Here is a 15,213-nt window from a genome sequence, read left to right as displayed (position 1 = left end):
TAAGCTAAATTTTTACTTATGAAAAATCAAAACCAAATTTCAAATTGAAATTAAAGTCAATTTATTATTTCGCCAAACATAAAAACAAAAGTGTCCATAATGTTGCAATTAATTTGTAACTAATAATGGTGGTGAACCAACATTTTTATAAAGTGCTTTTAATGCCCTAATATTATTAGAGCCGAGGGCACATCAATTATTAAAGGTCATTTTGAATTATAAAATTTTCAAATATTTTCAAACTTATTATGTCTCCACCTTTTTATTGCATTATAATTATTTTGGGCCATGCGGTTTATTTTACAAAAGTATTTGTTGCTAATTTAAATAAAAACAGAAAACTCTAAAAAGAAAGTTTTAAAGAAAAAGAAAATAAATGGAACCCTCCCCTTGTGGGCAACGGCCGAGCTTGCCGCGAGTACAACCTAGCCCCCACCCCCTAGCCGGCCTAGCCACCGCTGGTGGCCCATCTCCCCCCTCTCCATGGCCTATATAAAGGCCCCCTTCCCAACCCTAGCCGGTTTTCCTCCCTCTCCCCTCCTTCCCCACAGCCCGGCGACGCCCCCTGCAGCTCACCCTCCAGCCACCAGCCGGCACCACCTCACCGGACCCCATCGCCGGTGCCCTGCCCCGCATCGGTGCCATCCGTCGGCGGCCCTCCCCCGTGCACCACGCCCATGGCCCGACGCAGCTCTTGAGCTTGTCGTCCACCACCACCGCCAGCACCAGCGCCCTCCCTCATCGGTGCCGTCGTCGCCCCGCCACCGTGCCGCCACCACGTTGCTTCGCCACCCCTCCATGTGCCCACTGCCCTTCCCGCATGCCACTGTGAGCCCCCTTCCCTCTTCCTCCCCCTTGCCACGCGCCTGCTGCGCCCGGCTCGACCGACCACTGCGGCCCCGTTGCACGCGACTCGACCAGCCACCGCGACAACGTTGCGCCTGGCTCGATCGACCACCGCGGCCTCGCCACCCTCCAGCCATCGCCAGCCCCCATCCTGCCATCGCTGCCACGCCATGCCCGCCCCTCCCCGCCGATGGCCCCCTGCCGATGACCCCTTTTCGTTGCCTGCCACTACCGTCGGCCATGACCACGACTGCGGCCGTGATGGTGTTAGTGCGTGTGTGGTGTGCCCCTTGGGCACTGCCAAGTGGTGCCACCCTCACCGGATGATAGAGTCTAAACGTTTTTATTTTTAACAAGGTATACGTAAAAATAAATACATAATTAATTAATTTATAATTAAGCCATTCATTAACCTAATTAAACTAATTCAGTTAATTAATCAACTTGTTATGTTAAGCAAAGTATGAGATGTGGGCCTGGGGAATTAGAGCTAACTAAAACTGTTTAACTAAGTCCGCTAATTAATTACACTAAACACTCTATGACATATGGATTCCACCTATTAATTAATCTCTTTAAAATTAACTAAGGCATTAATTAACCCGAGTCTATGGCAAGTGGGGCCCACATGCCAGATTTGCCAGTCAACACAACTGTTGACTGCTGATATCATGCTGACATCATGCCCATGTCATAGCTATTTAAGGAATTTAATTAAATATGTTTAATTCTTAAATAATTATTAAAACTTTAAAAAGTAATATAAAATAATCCGTAATCGAGATGAAAATATTTTGTACATGAAAGTTGATCAGAAAAACAAGACGAACCCGAATACGCTATCCGTTCGTGTGTCACGCATATCTATCATAGCGAACATGGAACTTTTCCGTCTGTTTCGCTTGTCCGGTAGTAGCCACAGACCCAGAAAATATCATCAGATATTTTCTCGCCGTCTATGACAAGTGATACCGCGTTACCTCATACCTAGCACTCCATATTGCCATTTCATGAATCATGATGCATTTGTGTGCTTTATATTTATTGTCTCTTCCCCCTCTTCTTATGATAGACCCTGAGACCGACGCTGATGCCGGGTACGACTACCCATGTGACGACCAACCCTTTTGCCGCAGAGCAACATGGCAAGCAAACCTCCCTTGGTCATTCCTATATCGCCTATCCTTTCTCTCTCATGCTTGCATTAGAATTTTGCTACTCTTGTAGTTAGCTCCTATATTTGATGCATAGCCTATTTTTGATGTACTGCTACTTTACCCTACCACACTTTAAATTGTTTAGTATAGGTGGAGCAGTGATCCCCTTTGCCCCCTTAGTCCAGTTGCCCCCGCTTTATCGTCAGGTCTCGATCATCTGATCGACGAGCCAAGAACCATCACAGCACCCACACCCCCTTAGTTGTACGACGCTGCACAGCTACTATCGAGTACCGAGGGTAACACCTCGATACATACTCCTAATGTTAGCTTTGTAGTGTAGTTAACCGACAGTGGTTTATGGATGATGATTCATCCTTCACTACCTCCGATAATGACTCTGTCGTACAACCCATCAAGCTGGTCCATCGAGGGTGATTCTCGCTGGTCACCTTAACGGTTACATCGTTCGGAATACGTCGAGGGTGATACCTCGGATCTCTGTGATGTTACAACCACACAGTTACTTGACCGTGCTACTAGGAACATGAAAGGTGTGTTGCGGGTGGATTCCCACGTGAATGTGATGAGGCGTGGCTGGGCATTCTGGTCCTTGCCACACATCCTCGAGATTAATTAAAATGCTAATGGATTTGGGTATTTGATCTGAGTTGGTCAGGAGACCTTTTTGCACTAACCTTCACGTGGGAGAATTTATGGGTACTCGACATCGTGGTATCAACCAAAGCTCTTCAAACGTCATCAATGGAGCGACGTGCGTTCGAGTAGCCCGGATAAGCATCATTCTTGTATAAGAGGTGCCAGGACTGACATCAGCCGCCCTCGCTTCGTGTGGGAGCGCAAAGGGTGATGGGCCCATGACCCCTGCACGCTTAGGATTTAAATTGGCGGGATGGCCTCTCTGTTGAGCTTAGGTAGGGTTGCGACGTGTTGATGTTCCGAGGCCGGGCATGACCCTGGAAAGTGTGTCTGACCATAGTTTATCGAGCGTGGCAGGTAAGATGGTGTGTTGGAAATATGCCCTAGAGGCAATAATAAAATAGTTATTATTATATTTCCTGTTTCAAGATAATCGTTTATTATCCATGCTATAATTGTATTGAATGGAAACACAAATGCATTTGTGGATATATAGACAAAACAATGTCCCTAGTGAGCCTCTAGTTGACTAGCCTGTTGGTCAAGAATGGTTAAGGTTTCCTAGCCATAGACAAGTGTTGCCACTTGATGACGGGATCACATCATTAGGAAAATGATGCGATGGACAAGACCCAAACTACAAATGTAACATATGATCGTGTCATTTTGTTTCTATTATTTTCTGCATGTCAAGTATACATTCCTATGACCATGAGATCATGTAACTCACTGACACCGGAGGAATGCCTTGTGTGCATCGAACGTCGCAATGTTACTGGGTGTCTATAAAGGTACTCTACAGGCATCTACGAAGGTTTCCGTTGAGTTAGCATGGATCAAGACCGGGATTTTTCACTCAGTGTGACGGAGAGGTATCTCGGGGCCCACTCGGTAATATAACATCACAAACAAGCCTTGCAAGCAATGTGACGAAAGAGTTAGCCATGGGGTCTTGTATTATGGAACGAGTAAAGAGACTTGCCGGTAACAAGATTGAAATAGGTATGGCGATTCCGACGATCGAATCTCGGCCAAGTAACATACCGAAGGATAAAGGGAATGATATACGGGATTGTGTGAATCCTTGACATAGAGGTTCAACCGATAAGATCTTCGTAGAATATGTAGGATCCAATATGTACGTACAGGTCCCGCTATTGGATATTGACTGGAGAGTGTCTCGGTCATGTCTACATAGTTCTCGAACCCGCAGGGTTTGCACACTTAAGGTTCGGTCACATTTTCGGTATAGTTGAATTATTGATGTTGGTTACCGAATGTTGTTCGGAGTCCCGAATGAGATCCCAGACATCACGAGTGTCTTCGGAATGGTCCAGAAACAAAGATTGATATATAGGATTGTTGTATTTGGCTTTCGAAAAGATTTCGGGCATTACCGGTAAAGTACCGCGAGTGAAGAATGGGTTCCGGGGTTTTACCGGAAGGGGGAACCCACCCGGGAGAGAACCAAATAGGCCCATGGGTGGCGCACCAGCCCTTAGTGGGCTGGTGAGGCCAGCCCAATAAGGCTATTTCGGCCAAAGCAATAATAAAGAAGGAAAAAAAAGAAGGAGGTGGACAAGATAGGAAGGAGTCCTCCACCAAACCAAATTGGAGGAGGACTCCTCCCTCCTTGCCTCGGCCGAAGCTCCTCCTTGGAGTAGGAGGCAAGCCAACCATCCCTTGGTTCCTCCTATATATAGTGGAGTGTTTTAGGGTTTTTGCAACTCAAGCCTTTGTGCAGCCCTCTCTCCCTCCACTACTTCATGACACCTCGTAGCTAGATCGATACGACACGGCGAAGCCCCGCCGGAGTAGCTCCACCATCATCACCGCCACGCCGTTGTGCTGCCAGAGAATTCAGCTACCTCTTCGTCTCTCTTGCTGGATCAAGAAGGCGGAGATCGTCATCGAGTTGTACGTGTGCTGAACGCGGAGGTGCCGTCCGTTCGGTGCTAGATTGGGACGGATCGTGGGACGGCGACGATTTGGATCGTGAAGACGTTCCACTACATCAACCGCGTTTCTTAATGCTTCCTGCTTAGTGATCTACAAGGGTATGTGGATCCGATCTCCCTCTTATAGTTGATCATCACCATGATAGGTCTTCGTGTGCGTAGGAATTTTTTTGTCTCCCATGCAACGTTCCCCAACATGGTGCACCCCTGCAGGGATGAAAATTAGCTATTCGGATAGCCGTGTCCACGGTTACAGGACGGCTTGGAGTTGTGCCCCGATCTTATACAACTTGAACTGTTACTTTGCTAGAATGTTTGCTCCGAGATTGCTTCCTCACGGGGAGCTGGGGAAGAATCTTTGGGCATGACCTCATATTAATATTGCTGCAACAATATGATTATATAATTGTGTTACTTGATCTATTCTCTTGTATTGCTGCAAGACACCTGAAGATGCTAGTCTTCGATAGGACTAGTCCCCTCTCTCTATTCTCGCATTGCTGCAGCCAGTCCACATAAAACCCCTTTCCTTTGATATTGATGCATACTTAGCATAGTTTTGATGTTAGTCTTGCGAGTACTCTGGATGAGTACTCACCGTTGCTTTGCTCCCCCTTTTCCCCTTGATACGATTGCTGCGACCAGATGATGGAGCCCAGGAGATGGTGTATCCTGCCGCCGGCGACTGCTACCCCGACAGTGCCTACTGCATGGAAGCCGCTGATGACCAGGAGTAGTTTAGGAGGTTCCCACACAGGAGGCCTCACCTCTTTTCGATCGATGTATCTTTTGTGCTAGCCTTCTCTAAGGGTTTGTCATATTTCATGTCTGTACTCAGATATTTGTTTCTTCCGTTGACTCGTGTGTTCATCAAGCTTCTGTATTCTAGCCCTCCAGGCCCGTGGCTTGTAATATGAAGCTTGTATGTTTTTATTTATGTCTAGAGTTGTGTTGTGATATCTTTCCATGAGTCCTTGAGCTTGGTCATATGCATTTGCGTGTATGATTAATGTACGATCAAATCGAAGGCGTCACTGGGAGAAATCAAACAAAAGCTTGAAAGAGAGTGATGTTCAAAGCAGTGTGGAAAGTAGTATTATAATATAATTCAACTAGATATAACCAGTTCATCCAGTTCTTGGGTTCATTGAAAGCCATACATCTTAGATAAGATTACAAACATTGGTTCATTCTTTCTGTTTGACCATCTATTTGAGGATGGTGAGCAGAGCTATATCTTAATTCCACCTGTAATGCTTTGAAAATTTGCTTCCACATTTAGCTTGTAAATATTACGTCCATGTTAAGTATAAATATAATGAGTATGTGTGTGTGTGTGGGACGGGGGCATATACTTTTAGGACATGGTCAATAAATGTTTGAGCTTATGTTTGCATCGAAAGGATGCGATAGAGGGATCAAGTGTGCACATTTAATGAACTTATCGACCACTACAAGTATCACTTCCTTGCACTAAGATTTTGGAAGACTTCCCACAAAATCCATGGAGTTGTGTTGCCAAGCCATGTCAGCTGTTGGAAAAGGTTCTAGCAGCACAGAATACTTGCAATTATCATGCTTGGATCTTTGGCAAATTGGACATGCAACTACTATGTTTTTCACTTGGCATTGACATCAGCGAGGAAAAATTCTTTGAGAGCATCAACTCCAAATTAGATTAGGAAACAAGAAAGAGCAAACCAAGCAACTCGTGGACGAAGCCCTCACACCGATACACCAAACTCCAGTCGTGCCTAAAAAAGCAACAAAGGGAATCACACACCCTACGCCCGCCGCTGACTGCCAACCACCCTTTTCCCCTCTTCCTAGCCGAGAAACTCCATGAAGGTGACACACACAACCGAAAAGGTATCAAAGTTGCATGGTTGATCATAGGGACCTACTAGGACGAGAACTCAGTCAAAATCGAGGGTAGAATCCAGAATTGAAGACATTAATTGATTGGGAGAGCTTCAAACCTAGGGAGCATAGTAAATTTAAAGACTCATGGATGAGCATGTAGATCTTGTTCAGTACTTACCGGTTTTTGTTTGCAGATACCCAACTTCTCGTCCGTGGAAGGGCATGACCCGGTAGACGGATAGGCAAAGTGGTAGTATGATGTTTTCTCTCTAATAATTTTATAGTAGTGTGTGATGGTTAACGGGGCTCTAGTTTGGAAAATCCTATTTAACACTCACAGAGTGTTCTCCCGACTTTTGCACAGGAGCGCCCGGGATAGGCCGACCCATGTGTAGTGAGCGTAGTGTAGCATTTTGTGTTTATGTTTTTGGTTGTTTGGTTTTTCGCTGTTTTTTGGTAACATTCTAGAAGGTTATATTTTTATGTTTTTTGTTGTTTTGTTTATAACTTTTTTTCTGTTTCTTTTTTCTTATTTTTTTAAATTCATATATTTCAAAACGTGCTCATGTTTATAAACTTTATTCAGATTTTTAAAGTATGTTCGTGGACATACAAAATTGTTCACATTTATAAAACCTTTTAATTTATTCATAATTTTGAAAAATGTTTGTAAATTCAAAATTGTTCACAAATTACAAAAAAAAACTTGTGCACACGCACCCCTTGCTCGGGCGCGCCGGCCGCATTCTCGTCGCGTTCGCGAGAGCCATCTCGCTGCAACTACGACCCACCAGGCCACCACTCCTCAAACGAGCGTCCCACAACAGCCCTAGCGTCGTGGGAGGTGGAGAAAACGAGGACCCCACCGCCGTCGACGCCACGTAGGCTTTGCCAGGCGGCGGCGAGGGGAGAGAGGGCTAGAGAGGGTAGGTTCCCCGGCGGCTAGGGTACGTCTAGGTCGCCCGTGGGGGAAACGACGTGGACGTCACTTGAATCTAATCATTTATTCTTGAAAATGGGGCTGTTTGATAAAAGGTTCACTTGCAATTTGAATCCACACGTATTACTTGATTGCTTCATTTTATTCAAAGTGCTATTAATCCTTACTTTGCTAATATCCCGCCGTTGGCTTCCTTCATAGTAGTACAACTAAGCTCTTTCAAGCCTTATTAATGGTGAAATTATTTTACTTATTTAGCTGAATACAAGTGATTGGTTTACATAGGAAATCAACGGCAAAATTAGTAATTACAGAATAACCGGACTTCAACCGAGAAGTCGATAAATAAATAAAGTGTGATGTTAGGATTTTTTTTGGCATCGCATACAACCAGGAGTTCTAATGGGAGTATATTCCTTTGAGAACACATTAAGCTGCTGTTAGCTAGAACCTTGAGATCTATATGATCAAGCTAAAGCTTTAAATCACTTCAAACAGTAATCCCCAAACACCATGCATTTACTTAGCTTCTCTGTATATAACTTAGATCCCTCCTTGCATCTCTAATTCTACTTCAGAAAAAAAATCCGAAATTGAATCAGCTAAGCCGGTACAGTGTATAACCCCAACAATGGATCAGTTCACACAGATAACTGAAGCATAAGAATCGATGCTCAATTACCTTGGATCCAAACGGCGACATCTGTTGGGAAACCGATGGGCCCTGGGCCTCGGTTGCGCTAGTGACGGCTGGCTTAAGTGCGAGTCACGAAGCCAGTCCCTATCGCTTCCCCTCTTTCCGTTAAGTGGGTTCTTATCCCTTGACCCCCATATCCCTATATAAACAGAGGAGATGCAATCATTGTAACAGAGAGACCCATCATATAATAAAGATTGTTTCCTCTCTACTTTCTAGTGTTCATCTACTCTCTTTGTTCGACCACTTCGTCTACGACGCTGCTCCCCTCCGCAATCTTAGAGCGGACTCGTCGGCAGGAGTTGCGGAACGTTATCAGCACGCTTCGCTCCACCAACTCTCCATCGAGCCTGCGTCAAGCCTGCATCAAGCAGGCTCTCGTCGATCACACGAAGGTATAAATCCAATCCCCCTCTTTGCAAAAATGGATTCCTCTCGTTATCACGATTCCGTTTCGCGATTAGTTTTATATTTCGGATTTGATCTACCTACGGTGTGGATTTCTCTCCCAAGAACTGGTTGACGAACACGTCGCCGACCAATGTCGATGTTCTTGGATCCCGAGAGACTTGTTGACTGCATCCTAGGGAGACGGTGCTCGCACGTACTCCTGATGAGCACGATACCGCCGCGATGTACCGGATGTACACGCGTCGTCACGTCCTGCTGATGCACGATCCGTTCTTGACGAACTGCTCCTGTAACATGGCTGCTACACGCCGCACCCACCGCACCCTGCTTGCTGCAGCCCATGGCCGCAGCCACCGCAGCACCGCCCTGACCGCATGGCTGTTATGCTGCCGCTCGCGCTGGCCTCGCTGGCTACAGCGCCACCGGCCGCCGCCCTGCAAGGCTCCTGGCCACCTCCAGCCGCTCCACCTCGCGCTCTGGCCGCGCCGTGCCGCGCCCTTTGGCCGTGTTCTGCCCCCATGGCCGCGTTGTGCCTGGTGGCCGCGCCGCGCCTCTCGGCTGCGCCGTGCCCCGTGGCCGCGTTGTGCCTAGTGGCCGCGCCGTGCCTGGTGGCTGCATCGAGCGCTGCTGACCGCGCCGTGCCCCATGGCTGCGCTGAGCGCTGCTGGCCGGCTCGCCTACCTCAACCGCCGCCTCAGTCATGTGACAGCGCTAGGGGAAACACTAGCGTCGCCCTGCATGCTGGGCCGGCTCGCCCCCCGGGGCCTTGGTGGGCTCAGCAGCCGCCCCCCATGGGCTGCTGTTTCGCTGGCCAGGCCGGCCTCAGGAGCTAACCAAAAAAAAGGGGTGGCTGTCGGGCTTGCTAAAAAAAAGTGGTCGGGCTGGCTGGGGATAGTCTGATTGGGCTAGTTGCCCATTTTTTTTTCCGTTAAAACGTATATCCTGGCTTTAAAAAAAGCTCGGGAATTTCTTTTTCGGACTATTTTTCACGCATTAGCTATGCGTAATATACTATCTCATTTAACATGATTTTATTACATGTTTTTACTACTGTAGATTAATTGTTTTAGCACTTTTAATCATTAAGTAAATCATCTAATAAAAATGTATTAAAAATGAAATGTAATTTTTTATTGAATAAGTTTTTTCCACATCGCATTTATGCAAAAGATTACCTGCTGTAATTTCATTGTTTTTGCATAAATAGCAGATGGCCGGAATCGTGAACACGGAGTTTTCTGAGTTGTCCCTGCTACCTCTTGAGCTTGCGTTGGTTTTCACTTGAAGAGGAAAGGGTGATGGAGCACAACAACAGTAAGTATTTCCCTCAGTTTGAGAACCAAGGTATCAATCCAGTAGGAGTATCAAGGCAAGTCTCCAAAGTACGTGCGCAAAAATAGCAAACTTGCACCCAATGCTACAAAGGGGTTGTCAATCCCTTCACGATTGATTGCAAGGTGAGATCTGAAGGCGGAAAGTGCAACAAAGTAAAAGTGTAAAGCTAAAAATATGATATGAAGTAGACCCGGGGGCCATAGTGTTCACTAGAGACTTCTCTCATGATAGCAAATATTACGATGGGTGAACGAATTACTGTCGAGCAATTGATAGAACCGCGCAAAGTCATGACGATATCTAAGGCAATGATCATACATAAAGGCATCACGCCCGAGACAAGTACACTGATATACTTTCTGCATCTACTACTATTACTCCATACATCGACCGCTATCCAGCATGCATTTAGTGTATTGAGTTCATAACAAACAGAGTAACACCTTAAGCAAGATGACATGATCTAGAGGGATAAATTCATGCAATAGATATAAACCCCATCTTTTTACCCTTGATGGCAACAACACGATGCGTGCCTCGCTACCCCTCTTGTCACTGGGTGAGGTCACCGCACGGTATGAACCCAAAACCAAGCACTTCTCCCATTGCAAGAATTATAGATCAAGTTGGCCAAACGAAACCCACAACTCGAAGAGAATTACAAGGATATGAAATCATGCATATAAGAGATCAGAAGAAACTCAAATAAGATTCATAGATAACCTGATCATAAATCCACAATTCATCGGATCTCGACAAACACACCGCAAAAGAAGATTACATCGGATAGATCTCCATGAAGATCATGGAGAACTTTGTATTGAAGATCCAAGAGAGAGAAGAAGCCATCTAGCTACTAGCTATGGACTAGAAGGTCTGTGGTGAACTACTCACGCATCATAGGAGAGGCAATGGTGTTGATGGAGAAGCCCTCCGTGTCCGAATCCCCCCTCCGTCAGGGCACTAGAACGTGCCCCAGATGGGATCTTGCGGAGACAGAAGCTTGCGGCGGCGGAAAAGTGTTTTCGTGTCTATCTCTCGTGGTTTCAGATTTTTAAGGAATTTATAGGCGAAAGAACTAGGGCTGGGGAGCCACAGGGGGCCCACAAGCCTGCTAGGCCCGCCCCCTAGGCCAGGCCTGGGTGGCTTGCCTTGGTTCTCAAGTCTCATGCGTGTCTTCTGTTATGGAAAAAATCATTCCGCAGGTTTTATTCCGTTTGGACTCCGTTTAATATTCTCCTATGAAAAAGGTCAAAAACACGGAAAAAACAGGAACTGGCACTTGGCACTGAGTTAATAGGTTAGTCCCAAAAAAGATATAAAATAGCATATTCATGCATACAGAACATCCAAAGATGACAAGATAATAGCATGGAACCATCAAAAATTATAGATACGTTGGAGACGTATCAGGCCCAGACATGGCTGAACTACCGGAGCTGGTCTTCCGACTGCGAGATCTGGTTCGAGGGCAAGGGCCTTATAAGAGAGATTGGTAAGGGGACCCTGCTGGGCCCCACTGACCCATGTTCGCGCCAGAAAATGCCCAGGCTCTGCATTTCCTCCGTCACCACCTCTGCCATACTCTAAAAGAGGAGTATATGGCTGAATGAAGTGGCTCTCTCCTCTGGACCTCTCTTAAGCAGCGGTTTGAGAGGCTGAAGTACACTATCAAGCCACGTGCGGAGGCGGAGTGGATCCGTTTGAGGTTCGCGGACTTCAAGACGGTTGGGGAGTACAATTCAGCGCTACACCAGATTTGTACAACTCTTCAGCTGTGTGGTACTGAGGTTACCGACAGTCAGAAGATTGAGAAAACCCTATCCACTTTCCATCCTGACGCGGTCCAGTCCTCACGGAACTACCGCGAGGGGAACTACACGATGTATTCAGAGCTGATCGACATCCTCCATGTGGCAGAGGCGCAAGACGAGGTTGTGAAAAAGAACTTTGTCGCGCAACCTTTTGGGGGGATTTCTCGTCAGGAGGTGAACGCCCTTAAGGTCCGCAAGCCTCTCTAGAAGAAGAGAGGCCGCAAGGGTAATAAGAAGGGCCCTCACGCCCCACTCCAGCTAAGCAGCAGAAGCCGGGAAAGGGGGGGCCAGAGGCCTCAGGACTGCTTCAGGTGTGGATCGTTGGAGCATTTCTCTCGCCAGTGCCGCGCACCAAAGGAGGTGGTTGCTGCGTACAAGGCTCAGAAGGAGCGTGAGACGCACCTCGCCTTGGTTCAGGAGGAATCACCACTGCACCCCCAGCGACACCCGTGATGAGCCCTACGCCTCTTCTTGCGCCCATCGTGGCGACCTCAGTTGTGCCCATAGCGGCAGCCTTGGCGGTCTCTAACGACGCCGACGTTGCCATGGAGGTTGAGCACACGCTCGCCCCTACGGGGCTGCCACTGGATGTTGACACTGCTACCAAGATGATGACTATCGAGGAGGGGCTCACTAGTCTGGAGATCCAGGCTGAACTCAATGGCTTCTTTGCCGAGTCCACTTAGCCCACCTCGTTACAGATCATGATTCCATGTTTTTCAGACAATGCATTCGAATAAATTAAATTTGGTTGTAAGCTCTATGAGAGCACAAAACTTATTCTTTATTTCATGACGCTTGGATGACATTTATATCATTCATTTATTTCATTATTTATACATGATAGTATGTTATGTTATGAAATGTGTGCATTTATTATTAATGTATGTTCTTCCTCGTTACATTAATTAGATGTCATATTTTAGAACGCGTGTGGCGCCCGAATGGAGGAAACGTGCCTTGCCGATAGCGCCACTACACATACCATTTTACGTGAAACTAAGTACTTTGAGTCTATTAAAAAATCTCCGGGAAGTATTATGACAATCGCCGGCTGCGGTTCGAACATAGTTGGCTCCGGACGAGCTACTATCATACTTCCCATGAGAACAACTTTGATCATTCATGATAAATTGTTGTACCCGGAGTCGACTCGTACTCTTCTGAGCTTTAAAGACATCCGCACTAATGGTTTCCATGTTGAGACCGATGATGACAACAGCAAGGAGTGCCTCCTCATCACGAAGCGGGATGCAAATGGTGAACATTTTATCGAAAGGCTTCCGTCGTTTGACACTTGGCTATACTACACCAAGATAGTAGCACCGCCCGTGTACACTACCATTAAGACCGTCTTTAGAAGCTCCGAACTTTTCTGCCTCTGGCATGATAGGTTAGGCCACCCTGGACTTAGGATGATGAGGAATATAATTAACAACTCGCATGGCCATAGTGTTAACGTGAAGAACTTCTTGAATCCCGATGATTTCGTATGCTCCGCAGGCGCCACGGGGAAGTTAGTCATTAGGCCATCGCCGCTAAAGGTGAGGGATGAAATCCCCGTGTTTTTGGAACGTATCCAAGGGGACATATCCGGTCCAATTCAGCCCCTGACAGGGTTGTTTAGGTACTTCATGGTGCTCATCGATGCTTCCTCTAAATGGTCCAATGTTTGCCTACTGTCAACACGGAACCATGCCTTTGCAAAGTTGATTTCTCAGATCACACAAATGAGGAATAATTTCCCTGATTATCGTCTAAAGTCTATTTGAATGGATAATGCCGAAGAATTTTTTCAAAGGCATTCGATGATTATTACATGGAAACATGAATCAAAGTTGAGCACTCGGTACCGCACGTTCATACACACAATGGACTTGCCGAGGCATTGATCAAAAGAATTAAATTCATTGCCCGACCGCTCCTTCAGGGTTGTAATTTACCAAGAAGATGTTGGGGCCACGTTGTGTTACACGCGGCCAAACTCATCAACTTTAGACCGCCGGCCTACAATATCCACTCTCCTGTTCAGCTTGCGCAAGGGTCGGCACTGAAAATTTCCCACCTTCATAGGTTCGGTTGCCACGTATATGTACCAATACCAGCACCCCAGCGGTCAGCAATGGGCCCGCTCCGTAAGTCGGGGATATACGTTGGTTATGAGACTGTGTCCATAATCAGGTATCTGGACCCCATGACAGGCGACTGTCACATGACTCGTTTTGCTGATTGCATTTTTGATGAGGATTTTTTCCCGACTTTAGGGGGAGAGAATCAACCCCTTGATGCCAAAAGTCGAGAAATCACGTGGCAAGCCACTGGAATCCACGCCCATGACCCGCACGCTGCTGAGACTGAGAGAGAAGTCCAAAAGATAATATATTTGCAGTCATTAGCAAATCAACTGCCTGACCACTTTAGTGACTTAAAGACTGTGACAAAATTGCATGTGCATGCACGCAATGCATCGGAAAGGGTCGAAATACCAAAGAAGAATGATGGTATACCCGCTCCCATCCAAAGGCCTAAAAGGACGAGAGATCCGGTTTCTCAAATCCCAAGTACTCGGGGACGCCTGACGAAAAAGGATATGAGAGATTTATCACAGCCTGTCACCAAAGTGCCCCAAAGTGAAATGGGGAGACAGTCGAGACCTGACACAAGTATGGAAAATTCAATGCACGAAATTCCGGACTTAAACTTTCCATAGGAGAAACACCCAGCGGAGATGTGTGCGCACACATCGGCGCGGGGAGTCCGAAGGACCTTGCTCCCAGAATGGGAAATTTGGTAGAGCAAGTATTGGCGCCATATGCGCTCCATGACGAAATGGCCATAGATTATATTTATACGGGAGAGTCCCTGAACCGAGTAACATTGATTGTCGACATTAACTTTGCTACGAAAATTGGCTCAATCATAGATCTTGACCATGAGCCTAAAATGCTCGCTGATTGTAAGAAAATGTCAGATTGGAATGATTGGCAGAAGGCAATTACTGCCGAATTATTATCTCTGAACAAAAGGAAGGTGTTCGGACCAGTTTGTCGAACTCCTCCCCACATTCGCCCGGTTGTCCATAGGTGGCTTTTTGTTCGAAAGAGAGATGAAAATAATAAGGTAGTACGATACAAAGCAAGGCTTGTTGCTCAAGGGTTCACTCAACGACCCAGTGTCGATTTTGAGGAGACATATTCCCCGGTCATGGATGGAGTTAACTTTAGATACTTGATCTCAATGGAAATAAACATGGGCTTGAAAATGAAATTGATGGATGTTGTCACTGCTTACCTATATGGTAACTTGGATTCGAACATATACATGAAGGTTCCTGAAGGTATCCCTGTTCCGAACCATGATAGAGCAAACATGAGTCTATACAGTGTTCAACTTCAGAAGGCATTGTATGGACTTAGACAATCTGGTAGAATGTGCTATAATCGCCTAAGTGATTTCCTTCATCAGAAGGGCTACACGAGCAATATAGATTGCCCATGTGTTTTTATATGGCAATCGCAAGATGGATTTTGTA

This window comes from Hordeum vulgare, chromosome 3H, assembly GCF_904849725.1.
Source record: "Hordeum vulgare subsp. vulgare chromosome 3H, MorexV3_pseudomolecules_assembly, whole genome shotgun sequence".
Lineage (NCBI taxonomy): Eukaryota > Viridiplantae > Streptophyta > Magnoliopsida > Poales > Poaceae > Hordeum > Hordeum vulgare.
Note: the sequence above shows the minus strand (reverse complement) of the source record.